Source organism: Callithrix jacchus, chromosome 18 (genome assembly GCF_049354715.1).
Source record: "Callithrix jacchus isolate 240 chromosome 18, calJac240_pri, whole genome shotgun sequence".
Lineage (NCBI taxonomy): Eukaryota > Metazoa > Chordata > Mammalia > Primates > Cebidae > Callithrix > Callithrix jacchus.
In genome coordinates this window covers 24,703,221-24,713,098 of record NC_133519.1, presented here as the reverse complement: position 1 = coordinate 24,713,098, position 9,878 = coordinate 24,703,221, and the positions used below count along the sequence as shown (strand labels likewise).

The window sequence follows — 9,878 nt, the reverse complement described above, 5'->3', positions numbered from 1 at the left end:
TCTTTTTTGGAATTTTATTTTATTATTATGTTTAATTTTGTGGGTATGTGTTAAGAAATATACATTTAATAGTAGGCGTCTATATTTATGGGGTACATGAGATGTTTTGACAAAGGCATGCAAGGTGAAATAAGCATACCATAGAGAATGGGGTATCCATCCCTTCAAGCATTTAACCTTTGAGTTGCAAATAATCCAATTACACTCGAAGTTATTCAAAAATGTGCGGTTGTGACTGTAGTTGCCCTGTTGTGCTATCAAATAGCAGGTTTTATTTATTCTACTTTGTGTACCCCTTAACCATCCCTACCTGCCCCCCAAGCCCCCCACAACCCTTCCCAGTTTCTAGTAACCATCCTTCTACTCTCTATCTCCATGAGTTTCATTGTTTTCATTTTTAGATTCCACAAGTAAGTGAGAACATGTGATGTGTGTCTTTCCGTACCTGGCTTATTTCACTGAACATAATAATTTCCAGTTCCATCCACCCTGTCGCAAATGACAAAAGTTCATTCTTCCTATGGCTGAATAGCACTCCATTGTGTATGTGTACGAGGTTTTCTTCATTCTTCTGTTGATGGGCACTGAGGTTGCTTCCAAGTCTTGGCTATTGTGAGCAGTGCTGCAGCAAACATGGCAGTGCACCTATGTCTGCGAAACTGATTTCCTTTCTTGTAGGTGTGTACCCGGCATGGGACTCAATTTTTAGATTTTTGAGGAACAGCCTTCAAACTGTTCTCCATAGTGGCTATACTAATTTACATTCCCACCAATAGTGTACAAAGATTCCCTTTTCTCCGGGTCGGGTTCTTAGTGGCTGCAAAGTAATGAGCAATGTATTTGGTGCTTCAGATAAACATGAAAAAGCAACAATATGGACTCTGTGGAAATAAGTACCGTCGTCATCAGCATGTGATGGGAGCAGGAATGGATCCGAGATGGGGCAAAGGAGAAGGGTGGGCAGAGCTCTGTATTAGTTCCCTGTTGCTGCTGCCACAGATCACCACACAGTTAATGGCTTAAAACAACAAGAAATGGACCTAACATGGGTCTTCTTAGACTCAAGGTGCCAGCGCAACTGCATCCCTTCTGGAAGCTCTAGGGAAAAATCTGCTTCCGGGCCTTTCCTGGCTTCTGGAGGCCACCTGCCTTCCTTGGCTGATGGTCCCTCCCGTCTCCAAGGCCAGCAATGGCTATGGGGCCTTTCTTGTGCCTCATCACTCTGACACTGACTCTTCCGCCTCTTGCTTTCCTGTTTAAGGACCCTTGTGATTACACTGAGCCCACCTGGATAATCTGGAATAATCTTTTATATTAAGGTTAGCCAGTTAGCAACCCTAATTCCCCTTTGCCATGTAACATAACATATTCACAGGTCCAGGGAATTAGAACACGGACATCTCTGCAGGACATTGTTCTGCCCGCCATCTTTGCAGGATTTCCCGGACTCTGTCCGTTGACTACCAAGCCTCCAAACACTTGGGAACACTGCACATTCACTTCTGTGCTTTGTTGGTTTTAAACTAGGCTATGAATTCTTGGATACTCCTTTTATACTCTTTCCTTCAAGAGGAACCCAGTTCCTCTCCCCTTAAGTGTGGGCTGGACAGAGTGACTTGCTTCTGATGAATGGAACATGGCAAAAGAGATGTGTATTCTGAGGTTAAGTCATAGAAGATGTGGTGGCTTCCGTCTCGCTCTCTCTTGGACACTCATTCTGGGTGAAGCCAGCTGCCATGTTTAAGGACACCCAAGCAATCCTGTTGGGTGTTGTTTCAGGGCCTCGTCATCCTGTCAACTTCAACACAGCCGAAACCAAACTCCCCGCCGTGTCCCCAAACCCTTCTCTGCCTGCCTTGCTGACGGGAGTCCTTGTCCTTCCAGTTCTCTGACAGCTAGAGCACAGGCTGATCTCTGGCCAAAGGCTGGACCTCATCCCCCCACAGGGCTTTCACCAGCCTGTCCACTTGGTGCCCTGGACAAGACATTCTTGGAGGAAACCTGGAGTGCTGAGGAGCTCAGAGCCCGCTGCCCTGAGCAGCTGGCCCCAGAGCTCCTCTGGTTATTTTGAGGACTGAGAATATAAGTGAAGTATCTGTTGCAAAGCTTCCCCGTTTCACTTTGATCACTTCCTCTATGGCATATTTTTAATGGCTTCTTAGGGCCTTTTCCTAAGAGACGAGGGTGAAAAAAAGAGGATGTGAGGTCCTTAAGGGCAGAGACTGTGTAGAATTCATGAATGATGCCCTGCCCCTGCCACTCGGTGGCTGCGTGGCTATGGAGCCCTTTTTCTGCCCTTGGCACCACATTAATCATTAAAGCTTCACATCTTCTCGGCCTCCCATACATAGCAAATGAGCGACCAGGTCCCATGGAGTCTTTAACCATTTCAAATGCTTATTCCTGAATTTCCCCTGCTCCCATACACACTCTAATCCATGCTCTTGGTGTCTGGGTCCTGAGCTGTATCCAGTAGCTTCTGACCCAGTCCGCTGGACTCCAGGAGCTTCTTCTCACAGCCTGGAACCCCTTGTCCAGGCCACTTCCAGAGATTTCCTCCCTAACCACTACTTTATGCTCCAACTCACCCTCTTGCTCAAACACCATCCCCAAAGCCGATCACTTATGGGATTACAGACGTAACTTTTTAACCTGCTGTTCAAGACCTTGCATTTCCGACATTAACTTATTTTTCACCTTTTCTCCCCGGTTCCTATCTGTAAACACCACATTCTAGGGGCCCAAATGTGCCCTTCACATTCCCATGTCTTTGCCTTCGCTCCCCTTCTTCTCTGAGCTCCAGGCAGCTCCCGTCACCCCTGCTGCACTGCCCTCTGCTCTCATAGCTCCCCAGGGGCCCAAGGACTAGGTCACTCAGCCATGTAGAGGCATTTCCCCTTACTGTTCCAGCCTGCATATGCCTTTCCTCTCCATGCAGATGGCGGTTTCCAGAGGCAGAGCTTATGCTGTCTTCATCTTCATCCTCACATGGAGGTCAGAACCCTGCACTTGGCAGGGGCTGAGGAAGTATTTTTTGGTGGAACTTGTGCTGCCCAGCCTGAGGGATTCACATGTTGGCCCTCCTGACCTGCTCCTGCCCTCCTGGCTCTTGGCCTTGGGACTGTGGACGTACCTGAGGGTTCTGGGGTGCCAACAGGGGTCTCCTGTCACATGGAGCCCTCTGGGACTGAGCAGGTTTGAGGGAAATCCCCCCCCAAAATTCTCCTTACTATCCAGTTTCCATCCCAGATCATGTCTGGAAATATACATCCATCACCATGTCTGTGCCAGGCTGGCTGACTTGATGAATGAGTCTGCTTCCAGCCTATGTAGGTGCCAGTTTTAAGAACGGAAGCAAGGTCATCAGGGAAACCGAGCTGCCACAATCTGCTGAGGTGCTATCTTCTTTATGTAAATGATGCTGCAGCTCTAATTCAGTGCAGAGGACTGGTGGCAGTGATCTCTGCCGTCCCCATCCCTTGACCTTTCCTAAGCTCCTTCATGCCCCAGTCCCACATTGCCCAACTCATGGGCGACAGGACAGCTGTGTGTGTTTCAGGGCAGGCTTGCCTGGCTGTCAAAAAGCTGTTTTGTGTGCCCCTGGGGAGGGACCCGCAGGGAGCCACCGCCAGGCATTCCTGCTGATGCTGTGCACGGGCCAGCTTTCCTGGCAAGCTCGTGCTTTTTCTGTAGGTCTCACTGTCACCTCCTCTGGAGCAGAATGATACTTGACTTTGTCTCTTCTACAAATGCTATTCCTGTCCTGTGGACAGAGCAGTGGGGGCATCTCCCTGACCCAGCCCCTACTTCTGTGCTATGGGACTCTGCCCTCCCGGACGTAATCAGGAGCCAGTTGGCTGGGCCAGGGTGGATGCCCAACTGAGCTCACCCAGTTGGATTCCTTTCCCTGGGGATTTGGAATTGGAATTTGGTGAGAGAGCTCAGTTGGCCCCACAAATGAAGATGTGTAACTGGGAGCTGCGTTGCCATCTGCCACCATTAGCTGAAGATGCAGAAAAAGCCGGTCTGTAGGAAAAGAAAACCAGTTAGCAGAAGGAAAGAATGACATGGAGGAGGAGAGGGAAAGGTCCTTCAGTGCAGAGGGGTCTGCAAGAGCCAAAACTCCTCGGGTCCCAGGCCCTCTTGGTCCAGTTGTAGCTCCTGCCTTAGCTCTGAGGGCTTCCTGGCCTCTTGAACTGTATCACCCTTTCCTCTTTAGGCAGAGTGGGCTTCTATTACCACCAAACAAGGCTTCACTAGGGCCACACAGAAAAAATCTTGGGAGATGGTCCGATCAGGCTCTTCCATTTGCAGGCGAGGGGTTTGAGGTCCAGAGGCATGAGCGAAGCACCCTGCCTGGTGGTCAGGCTGAGACTGTAGTGCAGGTTTTCTGACTCCTGGCCTGGCACTTGGCTCCCTTTGCCCTGTTGGGGCCGGCAGCGCTTTCAGGGATAGCAGGTGAGGCAGGGGGAGCTCAGAGGTGCAGCCCGCCGGATCTGGATACAAATCGGTGGGTGCTGCAGACAAGTCACTTGGCCTCTCTGAGACAGCATTTTCCTCTAGAATGTGGGGATGATGACATCTAATTAATAGGAGTGTTGTGAGAATTAAATGAGTATATATGGAGGAATTTGATTTTTTAATTACTGCTGTGTCAATGGTAACCATGAGGTCAGAGTGGCCTTTCCAGGATCAAAGGCCTTCAATTCACAGACTGTTTCCTGACACATTGACTAACATTCGTCATGGAAGGACTGCAGTGAAATGAATTTTTATCTACCTCAAAAAATAAACAAATGACCTACAGCTGTTTTGACAGGAGGTAGGAAATTAAACAATAGGAACATGTGAGTGGTGTGGGGGTCAGGACTGGCTGCTCCAGAGGACGGGGTGGGTCCCTTGTAACACAGCATCTCACTCCTGTCACTCTGGGGGCCAGTGACAACAGAGTGAGGTGTAGTTGTCTTGCCCCAGCCCTCCCACAGGTAACAGGTGCGGCAGCCCCAGGCCCTGACTCAGGCGGTCATCAGAGAGACATGGGGGTGAGTCATCCGGGAGCAATTAAGAGGGGAGGCCCAGGAGGAGGCCAGGCTGTGTCATCCACCCCTTCACTGCCATGGCCCTGGCACAGTGCCCACTCATAGTGTCCATTCTCCCGGGTCACAGGCCACAGGCCTGCCCAGAAGGTGGCTGAGGATGGGCTCATGCATACAACCCTTCTGACTGGAGCCCAGATCCATCTCTCTTAGACTCAGCAGCTCTCAGGATCCCCTAATTCCAAGGCAATGGGCTGCCCACCCACTTTCCCAAGGGCTGCTACCCTGACTCCCCACAGTCTAGTCTCAGCAAGCTGAAGCTGTCCTTTAAAAACATAAGTTAGAACATGTCACTCTTCAGCTCAGAACTTTCCAGTTTTCCAGTTTTTCTCAGAGCAAAATGCAAAGTCAGTGGCTCACAGAGCTCTACAGGATCTGCCCTGCTGCCTTCCCCACTCCTAACCCCAGACAATATTTCACTCGCACCTTCTAGCCATGCTGGTTTCCCTGTTTTTCTTCAAACACAACACATATCCTCTTGCCTCAGGGCCTCTGCACTTACAAATACATCCCCCACCCTCCCCCCACCACTAGAATTCCCAGTCCTCCAGCTGGCCAGCTCCCTCGCCTCAAAGTTACCTTCTCAGTGGCCGTTTCCCTGTGGTCACATGCAAATCACAATGGCCCAGCCCCAGCATTCCTTATCTTTCTTACTCTCCTTTATATCTCTCCAGCACACTCATCACCAACTTACATACTATGTAGTTTACTCATTTGTTTGCCGTCTTTTTCTATGAGAATCTAAGCTTTCTGAGCGTGGAGATTTTGTTTCTGTCACTGCTATATCCCAGGGCCCAGAACAGTGGCAGGATCTCTAAGCACCTGTCGAAAGGCCATGGGGACATCAAGAGACTGGGCATGGCAGGTTCTGAGCTAAGAGCTTTTCCAACATTATTTCATTTGATACTTATAACAACCCTGTGAAGTCACTCTCATTCTATGAAGCCATTCGAACTGCCATTGTTGCCATTTTATACAGGATGAAACACACTCAGAGAGAAGGTGATGAAAGAAATCTGTCCAAGGTCACAGGATAAGTGGCAGAGCTGAAATTCGAACCCTAGCATTCTGACTTCAGAACCTGTTCCCTCAACATTCTGGCTTCTCTCAAGGTGGTCCCTGGCCCGGCAGCATCAGCACTGTCTGAGAGTCAGGCTCCATCCCAGATCTACTGAATCTGAACCTGCGTCTTCACAACTCTTCCCAGCTGAGCCCAGGGCACACTGAAGCCACCACTGTAAGCATGGGGTCTGCTGTATGGAAAACAGGGGGCCGCCCACAGCCTGGGGGTCATTCCCTTGCCATTACCCACCCGCCATTCCCACCTGCTCCCCTATCTGCTGTTGCAATCCTGAAGGAAGCTGAAAAGGGTCTAGTGCAGGCACTGAGGCTTTAGGCTTCCTCTCCAGCTGCCCGCGGGCCTCTGCGGGAGGCCAAGATTTCCTGATCAGTGAAGTCTCAGCCCCTGCCTCTGTGCGGAGCCAGGCCTGTCATGGACAGGGCTGTTGGAGAAAACGCTCCCATTCACATAGGGAGCAGCAGGCTGCACCTCTCAAAAGCACGCAGAGCCCATTTGACATCAGAGGGACAGCGCTGAGCCTGGGCAAGAAGCCATTTCCACTTGACACTTTCAGGCACTTGGACTAGGAAGGCTGTGAAAACAGAAACAAAACCTACTCTCATTTAGGTTACTTATGCCTGGGAGCCCACCCTGACGCTCATTTTATCACCAGGAGCCACCTTCGGTCTTGACATTCACTGAGGAGTGGACCTGGAATAAAACCAGACATCCCCATTCCCAGCCTGCCTCAAGCCCTACAAACTCAAGCCTGCTTATGTGTAAGCCCAGGCAGGCAAACGGTGACTGTGAGAACACGCCAGCAGAGGGCGCTGGGGCCCCACCGGTCCCTGCCCACTGAACTCTTCACAAGGAAAAGTGGCAAGGAAGGAAAAAGGACAATCAGACCGGACTGGAAGTCTAGACCTGGGTCCCACGTGGTGCCACACGACTTCCTCTTTGGAATTTTCAGGGGGCCTCGGGAAGACTGACACCGCTGATCTGTGCCTACAGGAAAGCCAGTGGCCCCTCACAGAGGCATCAGTTCCAAAAGGCCACCCCAAATCCAGTATTTGGAACTCGCAATAAAGAGACTTCCATTCATTCCTTTATTTTCTTAAATTGAGCCCCCCTTGTGGGCTCAAGTGATCCTCCCGCCTGGGCCTCCCAAAGTGTCATTATAGGTGTGATGGCACCTATATAGGATTATAGGTGTGAGCCATTATACCCAGCCTGTTTCAATGAGTATCCAAATTAACCTCTAATTGGTAAGTTCCCAGGCAGTGGGCTGGAGGGGAGTGACAATTTCAGGCTGTGCTGAGGATGGTATTTGAAAGCCTTGCCTTCAGTACCGATCGGGTATGGGGTGGCACTCTCTGTCTCTTAAAGGAGCTGACAGGAGCAACTTCTGAGAGTTAAGGGCTGGGATGGAAAGATCATTGGCAAGTAGGGGGTTTGCAGGTCAGGGGTAAGTATCTCTAAGCAGTTTTGAGTGACTTCAGTGTTATTTGTGCATGTGTGCTTGGGTGAGGCTGGAGAGAGAAGGTCAGTTCAGGGAAAAGGGTGGAAGCCAGAGAACTGCTGAGCCAGGAGAAAGTCCTCAAGGTAATGGGGCTGTGGCAGGCCCAGCTCTCCAGGGGCCCCCACCTGATAGTCCTCCCCGTGCAGCCTGGGTCTCCAGCATTTGGCACCGCAGAACAGATGGCTGTGCTGCCGAACTGCCCACACAGCATCCCTGCAGTCAGGAGACTTGTCAAAGTCCTGCCTCACCGGCTGGCTGTGGGCGGGGCTCTGGGGACCTGAGTCTTTCCTAAAGAGGAAAGGCCAGTAGGTAGGAGGTGAGCAGAGCCTCACAGGCCCAGGGAGGACAGTTGTGCCTGGGCCATGTAAGGACAGATTCCTGTTCCCACCACAAGCCAGGTTTCCCCACGGCACTTGCTGCTACAGACCTCCATTAGAACGAAACTGAGCCATACTGCACATGGTCCCCCTGCTCTGCCTCCCAGGAGATCCCAATTCAAAACACCCCCTGCTTGCTGTTCCTTTGAAAAGTTGTGCTGGCTGTGCAGGAATGGGGCAGGGGAGGAGGAGACCAGCTTGCTCACCAGGCCTCGGAGGGACAACAGGAGAATCTGGGTCCTTGTCATGCAGAATGTAAAGCCTGGATTGCCCTGCCTCGGCCACTGTGCCTTTGCTAACGCTGCGTTCTCCAGAGGAAGCATTCCTGGGTCACCTCTCAAGTCCTGGCCACCAAAACTAATCCAGTGTGACAGAGGTAAAAATAGGGTTCTCTATAGAGTGCTGATGTCCTATTCTTGATCTGGCAGGGAGGATATGGGTGTGTACTATCTGTAAAAATTCATCAAACTGAATATGTGAAATGATGCCGCTACTTTGGAAAACAGTTTGGCAGTTCCTCAGCAATGTAACATGGAGGCCGGGCACAGTGGCTCATGCCTATAATCGTAGCACTTTGGGAGGCCAAGGCAGGTGGATCACCTGAGGTCAGGAGTTCAAGATCAGCCTGGACAACACCGTGAAACCCTGTCTCTACTAAAAATACAAAAATTACCTGGGATTGGTTGTTCGTGCCTGTGGTCCCACCTACTCGGAGGCTGAGGCAGGAGAATAACTTGAATCCAAAAGGCAGAGGTTGCAGTAAGCCGAGATCACCACTGCACTCCAGCCTGGGAGACAGAGTTTTTCTGTCTCAAAAAAAAAAAAAAGTAACATGGAGTTACTGTAGGACCAAAAAATTCCATTCCTATATAAACACGAAAAAATTGAAAATACATGTCAACACCAAAACGTGTGCCTGAATGTTTAAAGCAGCATTATTCATAACAGCCAAAGCATGGAAACAGCTCAAATGTCCATCAGCTGATGACGAATGGACAGCTGAAACGTGGTATATCCACACAATAAATGGAGTGCTGATGCATGCATGAACCTTGAAAACAGGCCATGATAGAGGAACTAAAATTTGAGGACACTTTTGTCAGATAAAAGGAAGGAAAGCTCCTGACATCAGAGTGAGGTCTCCAAATACCATTTCTTGTTAGAGGAATCAGAGCCTCTTGGGGAAATAAATGATTCTAAATTTGGGCAGAAAATGTACAAAATAAGAGTATGTCTAAAGGATTCCAAAGCCAACTACAAGAGAGTCCCACTGGCCAAAATGGAGCCGCTTGGGCAGTAATGCAACAAACTGAAACACATGAAGTGTGTTAAAATCCATGCATTCATAATGACACTAAAAACAAGCTCCGATGTTTACTGTTGGAGGATGCTTGGACACCAATTCATTATTCTGAAAATGGTAAATAAAGGGAAGTAACCGAGCAGTTATCTTGGGTGTCCACTAATAGATAAATAATAATATCTGCTTCTAGTATTCTTCCTTCACTTAGAAACTGGAATACATCTATGAAAGAGGAATGCTAGAATCACATATCACTAATTTGAAATGTTTAGTGAGCTGAAGGATTCAAGCATTGATCATCTGTAGCATCTAATATTGTGGAAAAAGGCAACCAGACATCTTTTGCTTCCTGTTTGAAGAATATCCCACCACCAACATCAAACTTGAATCTGACTAAGCTCTATATCCAAGTACCAATTTACAGGGAAGGAAGGGACAGACAGCATGTTAAACTACATGGTATGGAGGTAGCCAGCAATATTTAGACAGTGAACAAATTTGCAGGATAAACAACAGTAATTTC

At 49.4% G+C, this 9,878-nt stretch overlaps 1 long non-coding RNA gene across 1 annotated transcript in view; it reads left to right on the top strand.

The window, feature by feature from the left end:
• The first annotated feature begins 6,214 nt into the window (after window positions 1-6,214).
• The window catches only part of LOC144580251 (uncharacterized), a 158,927-nt gene continuing 155,263 nt past the window's right edge, over window positions 6,215-9,878 (top strand). The window contains exon 1 of the long non-coding RNA XR_013529494.1: window positions 6,215-6,333. This is a non-coding gene — a long non-coding RNA (uncharacterized LOC144580251). The remainder of the gene's footprint in view (window positions 6,334-9,878) is intronic.